Source organism: Cylas formicarius, unplaced genomic scaffold, assembly GCF_029955315.1.
Source record: "Cylas formicarius isolate icCylForm1 unplaced genomic scaffold, icCylForm1.1 PGA_scaffold_8__14_contigs__length_24414737, whole genome shotgun sequence".
Lineage (NCBI taxonomy): Eukaryota > Metazoa > Arthropoda > Insecta > Coleoptera > Brentidae > Cylas > Cylas formicarius.
In genome coordinates this window covers 7,274,620-7,287,048 of record NW_026844361.1, presented here as the reverse complement: position 1 = coordinate 7,287,048, position 12,429 = coordinate 7,274,620, and positions in this window count along the sequence as shown.

Genomic DNA, 12,429 nt, shown 5'->3' with positions numbered 1-12,429 from the left:
CCTATTTTCATTCATTCAGTTCAATCAAATGAGTTGCTAGGAAATAAAATATAGTTTTGTATGTTATTAGCAAATTGTCAGCTAGACATTATTTATAAAAAACTAAGGACATGCTTTTTTATGTCTCGCTTTATATATCTGTTTACTATATGGGGAAGTTGTAGCAAAAAATTAAAAATATATTATATGCTTATGACAGACTAACCAACACAGCTAGACTATAAAAAGAACTAAATATCTTTCAGTCACTTCTACAAATCGAACAATTCAAATTAGTATTAAAAATACCAAACAACGAAGAAAAATTTAATGTATTAATAATTTAATCTAATCAGGTCATAACTGTATATTGTTAATTGTTATTATTGCGAATGCATTCAGAGCTTTTAATGATTTACGAAGAAGAACAAAGTCTGCAAATAAATTGAATTTATTTGTTAAAAAAAAACTATATTCTTAGTATACAGATAAGTTAGTAATCTACTTATATATTATATGTTTATATCGACACTATGATTTACTCAAAGTTATTTTTCTCGACGCCAGAGCTTTAAGCACTGCTTAGTGGTCTATGTTAAAACATCAACATTGTATGTGTTTTGTTAAATAAAGATTTGTTTAAAAAAAAAACATTTGTGGATGTTCGCATTATATTTTTTCCATATTTTTTTCATTTACCACACCCCGCATATACCACCACGTGTTGCGTAGCGGCACCGTCGAAATCCGAAGCGATAGCGCAGCTGCAATCTCTCTTAACCTTGGTTTAGCATTAAACGTCAAACATTGTGGACAATAACAATAAACACGGACCCGTTTAACTGCAAATTTATTCGTGTTATCAAAAACACAGCATTTTCGACTCGGCTCGATTTGTTTTTAGCCTATATGAAGGCAAACGACCGGCAGTGTTGCCGCGTTTATCCCGTACGATGAATATGGACCAATTAGTTTATCGCTTATCGCTTCTCAGTGGATTTTAAATATCATGGGCGAGCGATATAATTTATTTAATAAACTAATTAATAAAACTAAAATACCGAATTATACTTAATGTTGATAATAAAAATTGAAAGTTTATCATTCTAAGTATCGAAATAATACATTTAAAAACATGAAAAACCACAATTTAAAGCATAAATCGCCGGGCTTGCACCATTTATATTTAAAGGAATATATGATTAGGGGTTTAACTTAAAAATGTAGCTATGAAAAATTATACATCATAATTTATAGTTGGTGCAAATCTAATATTTGTAAATATAGATATTTAATAAACCATCAAGGTAAATGGATAATAAAAGAGGGGGTGGAAAGAAACAGTATTTTCCGCACTCCGTGCACTCGTAGATCGGGATAACAAAAGGACACAATTTAAAAGTTTCACGAATGTATTCTGCAGACTTTTCAAGCTCGAAATAATAAATTTAATTAAAAATAATAAATAGTAAAATTTTCTTACAAAATTGATAGTAATATCTTACCAAAAGTAACACAAACCATTGTGTGATAACAATATTGACTTAGTTTGCTCAAATGCGGTTATGTTATCGCTAGAAATTATGCTCAGTATAACGCTGTTATTTACTTATCTAATGTGTTTTTTCTTGGCAAGCTTTCATTTGGCAGCGTGTACCGTCCACGGTACATGGTCTACAAACATCGTTTGGAATGGGCTCAAAATAAGCTATACCAAATTTTATTTGATTTCAGAAACATTGCATAATCCAGAATCATAATTATAGCACTGCTATAAAATTGTCGATTGCCACTAACAACAAATTTTGCCACTCTATAAAATAATGAGAACTAGAAACGTTATAAATAAATTTATTTGTTTACACAACCTTCCTGATGATCTGTAGAAATTAAGTTCAAGCTATTTGTTTTTATTTAATAAGTTGAGTAAATAAACAAAAACTAGTGAGGTTCGATGTGGTAATAGGACGTACATTGGCAAAATCGGATTAAAAATAAAAATAATATAAACATTTACTTAGCAAACTTTTCACAAATCTTCTGGATTTCTTCTGCGTCGGTTTTTGTTGAATCAAACTTGCTAATCAAACTTGCTGAAGTTTCGTTAATCATCCTGTTGGCTTCTTCAGAACTTAACTGAAACTGGCTCGCATTTTACTGTGTACCTGCTTCAACAAAAAAGTCAGTGTACAGAGTAATCTTACCAGTTTCCGTCGGTAATCTAACTTTCTGCTTTTGCGCTTGTTGTCCTCTCCATAAAGGCTTGTTAATTTTTCAAAGAAATTTGCACAGACTACTGTGATACTTTTCACAAAACGTCTTCAACAAACACCGACGCAGGAGGAATCCAGAAGTTTTATGAAAAGTATTAGAGTAGCCTCTGGAAGTCTCTTTGAAAAATTTACTTGGCATTAATAGTGTATAAGATACATTTCTTTATTAAAAAATTATAATAACTTTGTAATGCTGCACTTCGCTGAGGTGAAAATAAAAGAGCGTTTTATTTTATTCTATAATCATGTGGCAAATATAAAACTTGATGCAGAAATAGAATAATTACCTAATTTCCACGTGTTTTTGTATAAATAAAAAATTAATAGATAAAAAAGTCTCCTTCAATTTTATGACATTACCATCCGTATTTTAAGTTTTCTCAAAATTGAAAAAAAAATAGATATAATAATCTGTTTTGGACAATATTAACAACAAAATATATCGGGTTTTTAACAAGAATCCACAGATCTTTAACTTGGAAGCTTAGGATCAGTTTTTTTCTACTAACTACGAGCATTCGGCATCTACATTCTTTATAACTACAACAATGTTAAGTTTTTTAAAAAGGACCTTCCGTCTCAAAAACATCATTGACTTGCGGTGGTCAACGAGCGAGGTTTTAAATAGCAAACGGTATAGATCTGGACGTTCAGTCGTTTACCGGCCGTTTCTTCGTTCATCGTCCGTCAAACGTTATCCCATTACGCTTTCCCATTACGGTTGGCACCCGTGCTAATTGTACATACAAAGGATGTCGCTTTTCTCTCGAAATCGCATCACTTCTCAGAACTGAGCGACGATAAAAATAACTTATCGCTCGTATTCACGTGCCGCAATATCCACTCGAGCCGAACTGACCTCAGCGCAAATGTTTTCCGTACGCTATCATTTTTATTCAACGTTTGCCCGCCTTATAAATAGAACCAAGGCAAACAAACAGCCGTCAAATTGAGAAGGAACTACACGTTTTTGTATGGATTTTGAAGCAACGGTCAAATTTTTGGTATCCCGTTTGGTCTAATCGATAATGTGCACCTAAACGGCGGGGATTTCATTCAATACGAATAAAATCCCCAGGCAACACAATGTCACCTTAAAGACATTCATAAAATGTCGACAACGGACATCCATAAAATGTGCTTACGCCTTCAAAACATCTTGTAGATAACGTACAAAGTACAACGTCAAAATAACATCTTGTCAGGACTTTGTTGATATCTTATGAACCCCTTACCACCAAAACATGGGTTATAGAAAAAAACAGCAACATTGGAGTTAGGGTATTTAAGATTACTGTGTTGGCTTTCGGGCGTTCACACATTATCAAGATCTAAAATTAACATTTTATATAATATTCCAAGTATATAGCAATATAAATGACGCAAAGCATCAACGCTAGGAACTATATTGGTAAAATGGTGGATACAGCATTGACTTTCAGTCCAATGAAAAAGGGCTGTAATATGTAATTATGTGTGATGATGTTGAAACTTTAAGCAAATCCCCCAAATTATAGGATGAGTTGAAAATAAAACCTTTCCTGTGTATTTTTAAGAAGACAGACAGAAAACTTCTATAGAAAATATTGAAGAACATGAACCGTGCTTGCAAAGTTCTTTAGGTACCATCTGAGTATTGAAGAAAATATTCGTACGGAGTTGGAAGAGAAGATGAATTCCTAAAAGAAAGTTCATTGACCCTTGAGTCTCTCGAATGAGAAATGGCAAGATTTCCAATATTACTTTGCAGAAAAATATATTTCTACTCACTCATTGCTTGTTGAATTGTTGAAGGAATATAGGCTGATTTATGAGCAGCAACAAATTTACACAAACAACAAGATGATCCGCTCATCAAATAAAACTTTGCTGTTAGTTTGAAATAGAGTAATTACCTAATTTCCACGTGCTTTCGTATAAATAAAAATACATTTTACTGACTATAATTTAGAGTTTTCCAAAAAAAGAAAGAGCTAGTTAAACAAAGTTTCCTTCAATTTTATGATATTACCATCACTAATATAAGTTTTCTCAAAATTGAAAAAAAATTATATTATTAACCTATTTTGCACGATTTTGAACCAGCTGAGGAGTCATACTGTAGCGGTGGAATTCTAATTGTCAACATAATCATGCAGCACTTAAGCAACAGTTGTGGGTTGTAATGCTGAGTTCTTTTCTATCTAAAAAGAGTCGAGAATTTATATTTGAACTCATTTCATCACTTCATTTCATTTCATTTTCCGGTATGGATAGCGATTAAAGGAAAATTGAGATCCGTTTATGCCTGATTGGTCAATCCCAAGGCCTTTTTAAGTGTATCAATGATCTATTAAGCGATTAATTGGTAACATCATAATATGCACACAGATGTCTCCGCTCCTCGAATATCTTTAAGATAAGTTTCTTTCCTTAATTTAGCAGAGTCGGATTGTGGTATATAATGAACAAAATTCGTCATTTTTTATGTCAAAAACTGAGCTTTTCAATCGTAAACTTTCCTGTTAATATATATATTATACAAATGTATGATATTTATATAATAGAAATGTTGAATTGAAAATATGTACTTTTGTTTTTAAAGACGGGAAATGACGTAAAACAATTTATACCGAAGGGCATTAGCTGTCCATTACTTAAAGAAAATGTACTTAAATTTTTGTTTAGAGTTTTTTTCCAATTTTAACACTCACAATTAAAAATCGTTAAAAAGAATTTAAACCTTACTCTCTTGTTACACCAGAATAGAATGAAATGAATGCCTATTGATTTTTGTTTACTTTAATAATTATAAAATGGGAGAACATAGGTACCGATTAAACAAATTTAACAGCAGGTTTTGACAGTGTTTTACCCCCCCACCCCCCTCGTAGTTAAGAAAAATAACTACAATTAACTACATACTTGATAATTTAAACATAAGCTAAGCTAAGTGACAGTGCACAGAAATGGAAAATGGTTCTTTATTTGGAAACGGTTTATGTTATGACGGTGTTACAAGAGAGCACGGTTTTAAGCAATTTTAATGGTCTTTAATTGCGTCTTTAATTGGTCTTTAAAATTTGCGAAAAATTTTAACAATAACTATAAAGTCTTAAGACGTTTCTTAAGGTTCATGGGCAGCTAAGCCCCTTTCGCATTAATGGTGTGACGTCCAATTTAGTCTAAAAATACGAAAGAACATTAACAATAAGCGTGCTAAATTTAAAGTTTAAAGAAAAAAGTAATTAAGCAAAATTCATTAAAAAATTTAACTCCAAATAACTCCGTTGTTGTTGAATTTTAGAAAGAATGCTATTCCATTTTTAACATGCATTTGTCAAGTGGAAGCAGCTGATGAATTTTTTGCTCATCATTTGCGGACACCCTGTATAGGTAGCCGAGTTCAATTTTCTACTTTGGCTTTGAAAAACCGTTTGGTTTGAACGCTAACCTTTCGCGCCTTGGCGTTCGGTTTTTAGAACGCCACGCTTTGCGACTCGAAGATATTGTTTACAACAATGTCTCGTGAGGCTAATTTTAAATTATAATCCAGCCCATACCGCTAAATTATACATTCCGTCGGGCACCAAGGTCAACCGTACGTCTAAAAATTTTTTAAATCACACTTAGAAGCAGGCACGCGCGGCTCTCGTATATTGTAATGTTGTTTACGGCGGCGTTTAAAATTAGACCGATCGCCATGGCTCAAATAACTGCTTTTCTTTTCCGCTTCGACCGAGGAGTGAAAAGCCGAAGCACGCCATTACCGCTTTTTTTATTTGCTTAAAAAAAAACAATAGTAGCCGAATTCCAGCTCAAGTTTAAATCGCGGCCCACCGTGCAGGATCGGACTTATGCGACATTCCAATGAAAATTCTAAAAACGGAAATCAAATTTGCACCATAGGAGGTCAGTATTTTATAGTTTAACGTAACTTTTGACTTTAAACTACTTATTTCAGCGCAATTATTTCCTATCTATGCAAATAAAGATAGAGGCAGTCGGGTATACATTTGTAACAATTATGTTATCAAGTGTCACTTAATCAATCAATTAAATATTTATTGTCGGTATAGATAATGTGAGAATACTTGTTAACAACAATAGGACACCTAAGACAAGCGTTGTGCCTAAAACCTATAAATATTTTGACACAATGCTCATGTTTATTATTTATTATAATTATTTCCTGCGAATTTGCATTATAGAATAGAAAAATAATAGAAAAAAATAGTTATTACATATACACAATCGTCTTTTTGTCCCATCCTTATTGCTATTATCTCTCATATAGAGAAACGCCTTTTTCAGAGGTACTACTTTCTATAATTTTTTCTCTTCTCTATTTCTTATTTGCATTTTTCTTTTGACTTTTTGCCAGCCTGATTCTATTCCTTAATACTACTAAATTTTATAAATGTTGGCAAATGTTAGTGATTTTCTTATAAGCTGCTAAGGTAAGTATCCAAGAATTAGTTCCAATCTGCTTAGGAGAAAAGCCTAACAGAGTACCGCCAAGTACCAAAATAAAAGCAGTATTTAATAATGCACATGCCTGTAGTAGGTGCTGTTGCCAAATGTATTTAAAAAATATATTTGTGTAGAGTATTATTTTTCCCCAAGTCCTTAATCCTAAACAAATTCTTATCACTATCATCTCTTGTATAGACAAACCTCTTCCTCTGACTCAAAAGTACTATTTAATAATAATTCGTCTTTATCCTTATTTGAGGTTTTCTTTGTCTTTTTTTTTTGCTTTTGTGTTCTCTCTTTATTTTTAAGGGCAATCTAATCTTCAAAAGCAATAATTTTCAATACATTATTTTATAGTTGTGAGATATAAAATGGCGTATGATGTTCAAATTATAACAGAGTTTTCGTTGTTATAATTCATTCTAAAAGAAGAGGCCAATCAAATTTGATGGAACTGTCCTTGTCTACTCTATCCCCAATTCCATATGTTGTTTACTTTATTATTAGTATTATAGAAACTATTAAAATTGGGAAAAATGTTTAATATGGATAAACACAATAGTATAAACTAAGATATGCTCGCATAAATCTGGAAAAAGGGAAGAAAAGTAGACGCGGTGGCGTCATGGCAATTCTATCCTCTCCCTGCGATTGTGATTTGTTGCCCTCAAAATTGCGTACACGATTCGTCTTTGGCGGGACAAAGCCGGTATAAATAAAACAAAGAGGGAGATGCTTAGAGTCATTTCTTATCGGAACATAAAGAGGAAGTATCAGGGGGGGATTTTTTAGAGTAGGGTAATTTGCGGTTAGCGCCCTTTTAAATATCTCCATAAATTTTTGAGTCGTAATTGTAAGCGGTTTGACACAAAGCAAGATATAGGATATGATGATGATCGATAGAAGTAGGACGTATAAGAAGATAGATAAATAGTTTTGGATGATTCTGAAAGGGTGAAGAAAGATCAAGTCAAGACTATAGAAATAAGTGAACAGATAAAAATACCCATTTATGGACAAAAGACTGACCCCCCCCCCCCCCCCCCGCCCATGCCACCGGCATGCAGAAAAATTGGCGCTCAGTTTCAAACCGCGCTCTGAAGAAGCAGCATCTTTGGTGGAACATCAGCAAGACTAAGTCAACATCCGATGCAGGAGAAATCCGGAAGGATTGTATCCGTAATTAAGTTGGCAATAACATTAGGCTATACTTATCGCCCGCAACAACATTATTACTTCTCAATTAATAACATCATGCAGATAACTTGTAGGTATGATGAAGTGATAAAATTTTATTTTCTACTTCAAATAACTAGAGACCACTTATTGACCAGCAATTTTTGAAATGATTTAAAAGTTATTGTTATGAAAAGATTATTATTTGTTGTGGTAATAGCGTCATAATTAACAGCCAAAATATTGTAGATATATTTTGCTTGGTTACTAAAAATACTATAGCAAAATTTCTGCTTGTAAAATGGCCACCAGTTCTTCAATCCTGCAAAGCGCTTTTGCATTTATTTTAGTTAGTCACGGACTTGGGAATTACACAATGCGAAAGGTGGAGATTTATAGCTCACATTGAGCGAATCTTTAGTGAATCAGAAGAGGAAAGTTGATAAATTGTCAAACATCTAATTCTCTTAGTGCATTAGGTTTGGTTCTTAGTAAGCTTTCTTTTACTTCCACTATTTGGAACCCAAGTTATAACGTAGACAGAATACGCTTGGAAGGAATGCAAAATGGATTTTTTTATACTCGCTTCTGTAACATATCTGATTTTACACCGGAAAGTGTCTCTTTACCAGGTGAGTTTCGTGTCCCACGAATCCGACTCAGGACCTTTCCAAGATACTGCCGCACGGGAATTTTGACGTTTGTCCATTCTGACGGTCGTGTCAGTGAATGTATTCATGTTGTTTTGCAACAATGTACCCAAAAACTAACAGTTGTAGAAAAAATATAGTCTGTAACACGTTTGATAAACTTTTGAAGCCACTCGTTTATTAAACACTCGCTCCGCTGCGCTGCGCTCAAGCCAAATAAACTCGTAACTCAAATACCGTTTACCACACTTATCACACAATATACTATTAAGATATGCATTGTATTAATAGTATATTATGCAACGAGTGCGGTAAACTGCATTTGACTCACGAGTTTATTTGACACGCGCGGAGCGAGTGTTTACTAAACGAGTGACTTAAAAAGTTTACCAAACATATTCCATACTGTAATTCTTGTATGACCGTCAGCTTTTGGGTAAATTTTTGCAAAACAACACAAATGCATTCACTGATATGACTGTCAGAATTGACAAACGTCAAAATTCAAGCCGTTCGGTAAAATTTCCGAAAACATCCCGGTAATGCCCGAATTGACTGGCATCGGTGGGACAAGAAACTCACGTGGTAAAGTGAGTATTTTACAGAAAGGAGTAGAAAAAAATTACAATCATTGAGAATTATAATCACAGTTTTAGGTTTAAAATACAAAATGAATGAAAACTATTGCATTACCCACCCGGATGTGTCTATAAAAATCCTGACCGCGACTCTAAATACCAAATGTGTCAAATTGAAGAAAATATGGACTTGTCTAAATAAAGACAAGTGGGCAACCACTTCAAAAGGGAGGTGTTTATTTCCTATTTTTGTATTGATTGTCATTTGTTGAATCAAACATATTTTATGCACTTAACTTATTTTATTATTATTATTATTATTATTATTTTTTAGTTTATTTTTAAGATTTTACATCTTCAGAACAAGTTATCGCTGGCAGATCTGTTAGTATTGTACAGGATTCTAGACTGTCGAGTTAACTGTTCTTAGTTTTTATTAAAAATTAAACTGCACCTAAAAAATCTTAATTTGTTACACTGATTTATAACTTTCCCTAGTAGTTATCTTTTGTCGTTTGAGTTTACTTTCCTCATTGAAATGTTTGTTAATCTTAAGCTTTTTTTTGGTACTTGAGACTTGCTTTTTAATATTTTTAGTTCTTCGTATTGCATGCAACTAAAATTGACAATAAATAAACATATAATACCATATTATGCAACAAGTGTGGTAAACGGCATTTGAGTCACGAGTTTATTTGACACGAGCGGAGCGCAACGGAACGAGTGTTTAATAAACGAGGGACTTCAAAAGTTTATCAAACGTGTTACATACTATACTTTTTCTACAACCGTTAGTTTTTGCTCGATTGCTCCCAAACCCGTGCGGTAAAATCCCGGAAATGTCCGAAATGGCCCGGATCCCTGAGAAACGAAACTGACGTGGTAAAGTGACGCTTCCCGCACGCTAGATCGATGTGTAATTAGGTATTTTAGAGACGGGAGTGGAAAAATAAATAAATATGTTTGATAATTAATGCAGTGCAAATTAACTCATTAAATATTGAATAAAAATATTATTAAACACACCAATATATTTTTTAAGTCAGTACTATTATTTTGCGTTGTATTAGAGACTTCCATCGTCTGCTAGTTTTGTAAGGAAGGCCAGTAACATGATATATTTTATTTTAAGTTTCTCAGTTTTTAACCCAATTTCACCTTTTGCTCTAAATTCAATGAATTTTAAGCTGATGCAAACGTTATCATTCCTTCAAAGTGTATTAAAAACATATTATTAAATCAAAATCATTGCGTATTGTAATTAACTTTTGTACATCTAGCTAGATAATGTCAAATTACTTTATTGGAGTTTATAGATTAGTTTTCAAGTCGTACAGCTTCTAGGCCGCTTCCAACGCGAATTGTTCGAGAGTGTCGCGTTTCTTTGACTATCCATATCTCTCGCTGGCTGGCGATTTTATCGTTTGTCATTTCAGATTACGCCTCCGAGCCCTATCAGCCGGGCACGGGCACCACGTCCGCCATAGTTATACCCACGGCCGCTTTACGGCGATAATGGCTTTATAACTGTCGTAAAAATTAATCCCGGCCCGGGCGCCCATTCACGGCGAACTCCCCCACCACCCCCCCGACCGACACGTTGCAAACTCGCGAAACGCAGGGCGTCGCCGCCGCCGCACAGAGGGCAATTAAGTCATACTAGGTTGATTACGGCAACTTTACAAAAGATGAGGTTTGATATCAAAGTATTATAAGAGACACCTGACTTAAAACTGATTTTTCACAAAAAAAAAACCCAATGTACGTAGAGAAATAAATTTGGGTAGGTGGAAGGCCACGAAAAATATCTTTTTTGAACGCTCTCAAACCAAAAACTAATATTTCAAAACCTAGCATTTTAATTTGATGTTTTGAATTTTATAAGCATTAGTAAGTGTAGTAATTTTCTTATACGCTGCTATGGTAACTACCAAAGAATGAAGCCCAATCTGCTTAGGAGAAAAAACCGGAAGTACCGCAAGGTACCAAAATAAAAGCAGTGTTTTTTAATAATAATAATAAGAATAATAATAATAATAAATAAAACGTTGATTAACCACTTATTTCTGTTACAATATAAATAATATTACAATGTAATTACAGTTGGGTGCATTAGGTGCTGTTGAAGCAAAAAAAATCATTTGAATACAAATACTATTACTATACATACAATATAAATAAATTGAAGGGTTAATACATTTGTATCTAAATCACAAAACGTATAACGTAATTCCTAGTTTTGGTTAGTTTTAGTTAATATTTTTCTAACGGAAGGGGAATGCTTCGAGAGGAAAAAGGAAAAATTACATATTTTAATATACCTGTGGAGTAAAAAAGCTCTGATCATAAATTTAATCTTGCTTTGCTGCCATTTTTGCTATACAGTGTGTTTTGATGACTTCATGGAACTCTGTAGGGAAATACTCTGTTTGCATTTTTTTTGGGTGTACGTCAATTTAAAAAATATAATATATCGAAACAATTTTTCTTTTTTTGTATATCAGTTAAAAATTAACCGTGGAGTAAGGTAAAACAATGAAACTTCAACGAATGAAGTAAAACAAAGGAAACAGGAAATACAAGGAAAAATGACAGAAAAAATGGATGTAATTGTTAATATGCCCAAGTTAAATCTTGGAAACACTGATTTAGATCTAACCCAAAATAACACACGAGTGCAGATATAACATGTTTGAACAAAAATTTGGTTTTGTAGAGGCATTGAAAAAGTTTGAGAAATATTCAGAAGAAACAAGAAAATTATATTTAGATTTGCCCTCCTGGTATGCCAGTCACCGTCCACAACCGTTTAGGCCTTATAGTGCAGATATAATTAACAACGGTATTATGGCAATGGGAGGAAGCCCAAGAAGCATGCGGAAACTTTTCGAACTTCCTCTAATAACGATCTATCATCTACATAGTCAACCGTTATAGACAAGCTACATCAAAATACAGAATCCTGATATTTTGAAATTAATAACGTGATTTATAGAGTCCGTCCTCACAGTCAGCTATAGTCCGAATTAGCAGTAAAATTGCTAATAATAAGGTCCCTTTTTATATTATACACTAATATTTTAGGCGGAGAGCAATGTTGTTCTTTTAGTTATTTTTTTTATTAAAGTACATTTTCAATTTTATTTCCATCAATTTTTAACCCAGTTCTGTCTCTTTTGTTACACCCTGTATGTGATCTTAGAAAAACATAAAAAATTAGATATTAATACGCGATTTTAAAATCACTTAAATGCTATACTTTCTATGTAGAAGCATATAATAATATTCATTATATGTACCAATCTGAAATAACAACCT